Below are 8,686 nucleotides of genomic sequence, written 5' to 3' on the forward strand. Positions count from 1 at the left end.
TAGAGAATCAGTTCACTACTTTGCCAAAGTCACTGAAAGTTATCATTTGACATGAATTTCAACCTGCTGGATTAAGTTGTTTCCTAATTACACTCTTCCTTTCACTCAGTTGGAGGTGGAGAAACTAGGACTGGTACCTGGTTGTCTTCTGAATCCAGCTGACAAAGTGATGGTGAGGCCAAGTCCTTGTTAAAAATCCTGTCTATTTCTAGGCTATCTATTTTCCTCCACTGTTTTATTGCTTCATCTTTGTAAAATACATTACTTGTTGTAATCAATATAGCTTTATAATCACCTTTGCCATGTTATAGTGAATGCCTACCGTCTTTGTTAAAAAATATATAGATATTTTAATAAATATTGATTCATCAAAAATTATGTTTGGCTTTTAGATCGTATTTCTTTGAATTCGATGTCATGTGTGAACTAAATAAGATGGGGCCCTAGGATTATTAGGGTTAAACCAGGATCTTGAACAAGGCCTGATGCAAGTTTCCTAAAGAGGCTGCCATGGTGAATTTAATTTGGATGAGACATCTTTTATTTGATCAACAAATTTATATCGGGTACGCACTAATTGTGATCAATTCTATGTCTACAACCAATGAACAAATGAGAAATAATCGTGGGACATGTAGACAAGCAGGGCATACAGAAGTAAACAGATAATTACACACAAAATTATGGAGGGCACTGAGATTTCTGATGACAAATAATTTGTTTTGCTTCCAGAGAGTGAACTCTGAAGTCAAAACACTTGGGCTCAAATGCCAGCTTCTCCTCTTATCTCTGTGACTGTGAGACTGTCTGCCTCAGCTATCACACCTGAAAGTGAAAATAACCACAGTACCTACCTAGTTCATATACTTAAGACTGTTGAATCAGTTACAAGATGGAAGATACTAGAAAACCACGTAAGGACAAGGTTTAACAATCATTAACTGTTAGTATTGCAGAGACTGGAACCAGATTGAGAAATAAAGTGGCTGTATATCCTAAATCTACACCTTTTCTACGTTTATCCAGCAAAATATGCATCAAGGGATGAAGACATTTCCTAAATCAAAAGAACATCCCTATTATGCTATGCCACAATGATCATTTTTTTATCCCAAGACATTCCATATTTTCTCTTCAACTCTCCCCATAAGTCCTCTCAGCTGATAGAGCGGTATGAGGAAGGAGAAGCAGAGCAACATGTCTGAGTTCCTCTTACTGTGGATCCCCGTCCCTCTGGAGCAGCAGGGTATGTTCTTTGCCTTGTTCCTGGGCATATACCTGCCCAGGGTGCTGGGCATCCTGCTCATCATCCTGCTCATCAGGCTGGACTCTCACCTCCACATCCCCATGTACTTCTTCCTCAGGCACATGGCCTTCACTGATATTAGTTTCTCATCTGTCACTGTCCCTAAGATGCTGATGAACATGCAGCCTAAGTAAAATCGATCCCTTATGCACGGTGCATTTCACAGACATAATTTTTTCATATTCTTTGGTGTTTTGGACAGTTTCCTGATAACTTCAATGGCCTATTACAGGTATGTCATCATCTGTCACTCTCTGCAATGTACCGCCATCATGAATCAGAGCGTTTGTGTCATGCTTGTGGCCAGGTCCTGGCTCATTGCTTGTGCTTGTGCTCTTTTGTGCACCCTCTTCCTGGCCTGGCTGTCCTTCTGTGCTGACCACACTTTCCCTCACTTCTTCTGCGACCTTGCTGCCGTGCTCAAATTGTCCTGCTCAGACACTTCGCTCAACCAATTGGTAATCTTTACTGCAAGATTAACAGCCATTGTGCTTCCATTCTTAGGCATCCTGGTTTCTTATGGCCACACTGGGGCCACCATCCTCTGGGTTCCCTCTACCCAGGGCATCTGCAAAGCCTTGTCCACTTGTGGATCTCATCTCTCAGTACTGACTTTCTACTATGGGGCAATTATTGGTCTATATTTTCTTCCCTCATCGAACAACAATAACATAATTGCTTCGCTGATGTACACTGTGGTCACTCCCATGTTGAACTTCTCAATTTACAGCCTGAGAAATAAAGATATGAAAAGAGCCTTGAGAAAACTCTTGAGTAAGAAAATGTATTCTTCCAGCTGATACTTAAATGTTTCTTTAAAACACCCATATGATCTTATTTCCACAATAACACGAAAATACAAGTTATTGAAAATATAGCTCAATTGTCTTCCTTCTACAGCTGTTACTCAGAAATGTTTGCCTACATTATTCTTGCACCTGTAAAGGGGAGCAGTAAAAGGGGATATTCTTTATATGAATTAATTTGTCACTTTCTTGGATAATGGGGCTTGTAAAATACTTTGAGCATGCTATGATGTCTTTTGACTGGTATCTTTGAATGGAAGCCATCAGCCTGATGGGCTGGCCCTTCCCCAAATATTAAAGTTGTTATTGTTTGGCCTTGCACACCTCCATTTCTAAAGAATTTTCCATTTTTGTCACAATGTGTCTTCTCCTTCACCCGGGCACCCAGGCATCCAGGGACCCTGAGCCCTTCTAGAACTTTCAGGGAGAACACGTTACATTTTACTCTTCTCATATAATAATTAACACACTGCTTTCTTGTCCTTCAGAAATACAGCCCACACTTTCCTTCTCCACAAACTCATACAGATATTAAGAACCAAAATGAATGTCACCTCCATTGTCTCAGGTACTGGTCAAAGAGCTTAATATGCATTATGATCATCTACTTTAATCTTGACAGCAACTCTACAAATATGTTGGGAAAACTCATGCTCAAAGAGCTTAAGAACGCCTTAAAATCACGGTTAGTGAAAGGGAGATATCAATCTCGGCCGCCTGACTCCATAGCGATTCAGCCAAGGACCGTAATTGTTTACACAGAACTCTGTGTCATGAGGAGGAATAATTAGTTCAGCCTAGTGGCAGAGGACATATGAAAAACTTCCCAGATAAGGTGTTTCTTTACCTGAGATTTAACAAATCAGAATTATTCAGACACACAAAGTTCTATCTTGTCCTGATGACCACAGGAAGAGGGAACAGCTTGTACCAGGATATTAAACTGGAAGTTTCAGGTGAGGTACCAAGATTTCGTAGATAGCAGATATCAAATTGTAAGATACAGAATGAATATGTTTATAGGAAATGCCCCATAATCAATTCATAACTCTTGAGCCTCTCAACCTAAGTGTGGAACTAAAAATTGCTAAGACCTGGAAGTGAGAGGTTCTTATAAAGAGATTTCATTTTGAGAAAGCTGCAAAGTGAACCCCAAATCCTCCCAACAGAGAGGGGAGTCCTTTCCTCCTCACCTCAAGCTTAGTGGTAGAAGCTTCAAAAGAACCATTTAAAGAGTTTACATACATCCCTTACTTTTATGAGTGCGAGAGCAATAGAATAGATGAAATGTGAGGGGAGAGGGAATTGGAATTATAGAATAGAATTATATTTGGGAAATACTTTCACTTTTTTTGTGTGTGTGTGAGGAAGATCGGCCCTGAACTAACACCTGCCAATCCTCCTCTTTTTGCTGAGGAAGACTGGCCCTGGCTAACATCCATGCCCATCTTCCTCTACTTTATATGGGACGCCGCCACAGCACGGCCTGACAAGCGGTGCATTGGTGCGTGCCCGGGATCCGAACCAGCGAACCCAGGGCCGCCACAGTGGAGCGCGTGCACTTAACCGCTTGTGCCACTGGGCAGGCCCCGTTTTCACTTTTTTTATGGTGGGGAAATAAAATCCCAAACATTTCCTGTGGACTACAGGTGGGTTATGTGAGAGAGAGAAGTGATATGAAGCCATTTTCAATTCTTCCCAAAAAGACCTATTAGTAAGTCTAGAAAACTCCAAGAGAGAATAAGAGATCTGTAGGGAATGAACCACCACAAACAGGATCTATAAGGGGAAACATTCACAGGGTGAAATGCACTTCAATTATATTACGGAGGATGTATAGGAAGGCAGCCTGGAATCTCTGAGTATCCTGTGGCCTGGAAGTGACAGCAAGAGCATGAGTCAGTTTTAACCATCATCCAGGTCAAGAGAAGTCAAAACCTTCTTAATATGACAGTAACCAAAGAAGCATATTATTGTCACCACTTTCTCATTCTTCCTTCCGTGCTCCAACCCCAGAAGGTGGGTTCAGCAACTGCAACCAGACTTGAGAAAAATGAGGAAAAAGAAATAATATACCATTATGACTCCATTCTGGACCTCATAATCTTCCCTGCAGCCAGCTCCAATGAGGGAAAGGGAAATATAACTACAGATTTGAGAGTGTGATAGAAAGTAATCTTTATGCTCTCTAATACCCAAAGGTTAGAAGAGAATTCATGGGATTCATAAGAGTTTTTATCTAGCAGCAAAAGAAAATAATCATCAACTAAATAAATTTTGAATGAATGGCAGCAAAAAATTACATCTCCTGAGAAGTACTTGTTCAATGTTCCAAGAATTAAGTATGGTGAATTGGATTATTATTTTTAAAAAGTTTACTCCTTCCTTCTCACTTCCACGGCATAAATATACTTTTCCACTCCACTGATGTTAGGCTTGCCCCAGTGAGACAGGGCTTTTTCATATCGATATGTATCAGTTAGCTCTTGCAAAAAAATGCTGGATAACAAATGAACACAAAATCTCAGCAACATTCAACAATAAGCATTTATGTTACTTATGAATCTGAGAGTTGGCTGAGGCTTGGCTGATCTAGCTTGGGCTCGTGGTTTATCTGGACATGGCTGGTCTCATCATGCTTCTGTGGCCCATCATGCTTGCCATCTCATCATGCTTATGATTTAAAGTGGGCTCATCTGAGGTGGCTCTGTCCCATGCATCCCTCATCCTGTTCCTGGGACTTGCATATGTGTACTTTCTCAGCCTCCTACCCAATCCCCCTTTCATGTCCTTATGCCCTATCCTAGATAGTCTGTTGTTAACTTAGTGTCATCATCACCCACCTCTAAGGCTTCCACTGCATTGTAGTGATGAGCCTAGACACCACATTTTCTAGATTTTTCTTTTCTGTATTGTTCATGTTTAATGTTTTGCAATGAGAGGAACTCATGAGAGGTTTATAAGACAGAAGAGGAGAAGCTATTACTCTCTGGAGCAGATTAAATCCAGAGATATAGGCAGATGTGAGATTCACAACAGTTTCCCACTGAGCTCCTAAGAGCCACCTGCATTACTGCTGCAGACTGAGACATTTGGTGGAGTTTTCAGTGATTCTTGAGAACTGCAGCTACTATCCATTAACCTTTTGAAACTGTCCATGACAGTTTCAGCTCTAGGCTGAAATCTTTCGATTTACCTTTTTTAATCTTCAAGGGCAACTTGAGTGGTTTTCAAAGCATAAGTTGAGCGGTTTCCAAAGCATGAACTATGGAGAGTCTATCATTCTATTCTGTTGACATCTAGCTCAGCTTCTTATCACACAGTGTTAATTAGGTCAGAGGCACACGTTTCACTCTAGAGACTTAATTGGCTTCTATTTTCCAAGGTCACAAACTTCCTCCAGGACAATGCCTTGCACATATGAGCTGTTAGTCATAAGGTATTTGTGTGTGCATATGTGTGTGTTGAATTAATATTAATATCTCTGAATCTCTGAGTTTAAAGAACATTTACTCTGACACTGACACTATAGTACTGTATCAGTCTTGTTGGTTACTTTGCTCAACAACTCTATCCTTTGAGCAAGAGTACAGGGTGGATCCACCTAATGCTGAGTTATCTGCAGCAAATTGTGCTAGATGGGATTCCACTGGAGTATTCCTACTATATATGCAAATTCAAGATGCTCCCTCTGACAAGAAATCTGAGTCCACCCTTCCTCAGCCTTTTCCTGATGCCACATACCTTCCTCATTGTCTATAAAATGGTATGTTTGCCATTTTCAAGATGACTTTCTCAAGTTTCACTATGTGGTAATTCAGGGACCAGGTTCAGTTATCTCTCAGGGCAGCAGGTCACTTGCTTCCAGAAAACAGAGGAGAAGACACACACTCTTCTTTAAAATTATGGCCAAGAAATAAGACACATTCTCTTCCATTGGGGAGAACATGCCATGTACGTATACCTAGATTAGTAGGAAAAATAGCAACTGCCTCCTAGTGACAACTTCACACATGAGAAGGAGGTCATGAAATTTTGGTGGACAGCCAGCCACCTCTGCCACAAATATCCAATAAGCACAGGCTAAGATGCTTTACCTCATTAATAATCAGGGAAATAGAAAGTAAAACCACAATGAGATATAATTTTCTATTCACCAGAATTGCAAAAATTAAGAAATTTGTCGTACCAAGTGTTGTTGAAGAAGTCAAGTAATGGGAACTCACATACACAGGTGATGGAGATTTAAATTAGTATAACTTTTTAAACATTAATAGACTTTATTTCTTAGAGCACTTTCAGGTTTACAGAAAATTTGAGCAGAAAGTTTCCATATACTTCTCCCCTACGCCTACCAAGTTCCCCTATTATTAACATCTTACATCCTTGTGGTACATTTGTTATGATTGAACTAACATTAATATATCATCACCTAAGGTCCATAGTTTACATTAGAATTCACTGTTTATGTTGTACAGTTTTTTTTTTTGGTTTTGACAAATACATAATGACAAGTATCCGCTGTTACAGCATCGTACAGAATAGTTTCACTGCCCTAAAAATCTTCTTTGCTATTTGTCCTTCTCTCCTTCACGCACTGAACCCCTAATAACTACTGCTCTTTTTGCTATATCTATAGTTTGCCTTCTCCAGAATGTCATATTGTTGAAATCATACAGTATAAAGCCTTTTCACACAGGCTTCTTGGTACAACTATTGTACAGAAGAGCTTAGCAGTGATAGCCAAGTTGAACACGCACATGCCTACAATCCAGTAGTTCTCCTGGGTATAGAATTTACAGAATCTCTTGCATAATGCACTAGATGATGTACAAGAATTTTTGTAGCAGCATTTTTTGTAATAACAAAATACTGAAAACAAAAGAAATAGCCATAGAAAATAGAACAGATAAATGTGTTATAGCGTCACAGTGCGATATTATACAATATGGATTATTTTCACAAGGACAGTATTAGACAACAAAAGCAAAACCTAGAAGAATAAATATAGTATTATTCCATTTATAAGCAGTCTTAGTGCAGACAAAATTGAAGGATAAACCTAGAAGTGTTAAAACTTTAAATAAAAGTAAGGGAATATTGAAAATATTAAAGATATTGGGAAGTTTCAAGAGGAGAGGAAGATACAATTTAGGAGGAGACACAGTGGGCTTAACAATATTGTTAGTTTTCTACTGGTTAAGCCTAGATATTATTAAATGAACATTTCTTATAATATTATTTATTAAAATGTGATTAGATGTCACATATATATAAACACATGCACATATATATACACACATACAACATACTATATGTATACTTATATGTATTTAAACTGTATATGTTATATATGCTTCTTTGCTATACCAATAGTTTTAAAAGTTTAAATAAAATTTCTAGTAAAATGGGTAAAAATATTATTCTAGTTTGAAAAATAGTCAAATGATTTCAAGGACTCAGGATTTGACCTCACACATAGAGTAGTTTGAGTACCAACTCCACTAAATGTTGCTAGTTGAGTGGCACTGGGCAACTTACTAAGCCTCTTTTAACATGAATTCCCTCCTTTATACCAGTTACTAGGATTAAATGAAATAATGAATACAGAAATATTGTCACAGGTAACAATTTATAACAATGAAGTTAACTATGTTTGCCTTGAGCAGAGGTAGTTTCTCAAGGACTGAAGTCAAAACTTTACGATTTCAGATGGCAACATGAGACAGTATATTAATGAACTTGGGAGAGAGAAGCACTTTTTAAAAAATTCAGATATATTTGAATTAAACTACACTAAGTCCTGCCCGAGTTCAATTTGGGTTGCCTAGGTTTCTGGATATTTTTACAAGAACTTCTTAGTCCCATACCCTGAAAAGCTGAACCCCCGTATAGGATTAGACTGATCACTCATAATCGCATCATCACTTGGAAAGCCGCTTTGAAATCCCTGTTCTCACTACCATACTTCACATACAATTGGCCATCCTAAGACACAGAGGGCTACAGTCAAATTTGAGTTCACCACCTGGGGCCAGTACCAGTCCGGTCTGGACAATTTTCCTGGCCTTTTACAGAAAACCATCTCATTTCAATTTGTGACCAGTTCTGCTCAATTAGGAGAAAAAAAGTGACATACCATGTTGCCATAACTCTATAAACATAACCCAAACCAAAATTTGGACAATTGATGGGAATTAGAAACAAAAATAAAACCTAAAATCTAATTGATATCATCTGTAAAAATAAATTTCAAACATTTTACAAAATTAAACACAAAAACAAAATCATGAAACTGCCAGAGGAATATATTTGTTATCTTGAGAAGGGAAAAGCTTTACTATAAAAGGCTGTAAACTATAAAAAAATACAAAGACTGAAAGCTGTGACTGCATGAACATTTTAACTACTTGTAGGGCTAGGGATACCATAGGGGAAAAAAAATGGTTTAGAAAAAAATTGCATAGGTATGTTTTTAATACACGTTTCCCATGACTCTCTAAAATGAACAAAAACTAAACAGAGAAGAAAACTAAGCCCATGCTGAAACAGAAAATGAAGGAGTAGTGTCACA

At 38.5% G+C, this 8,686-nt stretch overlaps 1 pseudogene; it reads left to right on the forward strand.

Moving 5' to 3' along the window:
* The first annotated feature begins 1,173 nt into the window (after positions 1–1,173).
* Positions 1,174–2,308, forward strand: LOC101390724 (olfactory receptor 1J1-like; annotated as a pseudogene).
* Positions 2,309–8,686: the final 6,378 nt, after the last annotated feature.

The sequence above is a fragment of the Ceratotherium simum genome, chromosome 29 (genome assembly GCF_057802395.1).
Source record: "Ceratotherium simum simum isolate JZ-2026a chromosome 29, ASM5780239v1, whole genome shotgun sequence".
Lineage (NCBI taxonomy): Eukaryota > Metazoa > Chordata > Mammalia > Perissodactyla > Rhinocerotidae > Ceratotherium > Ceratotherium simum.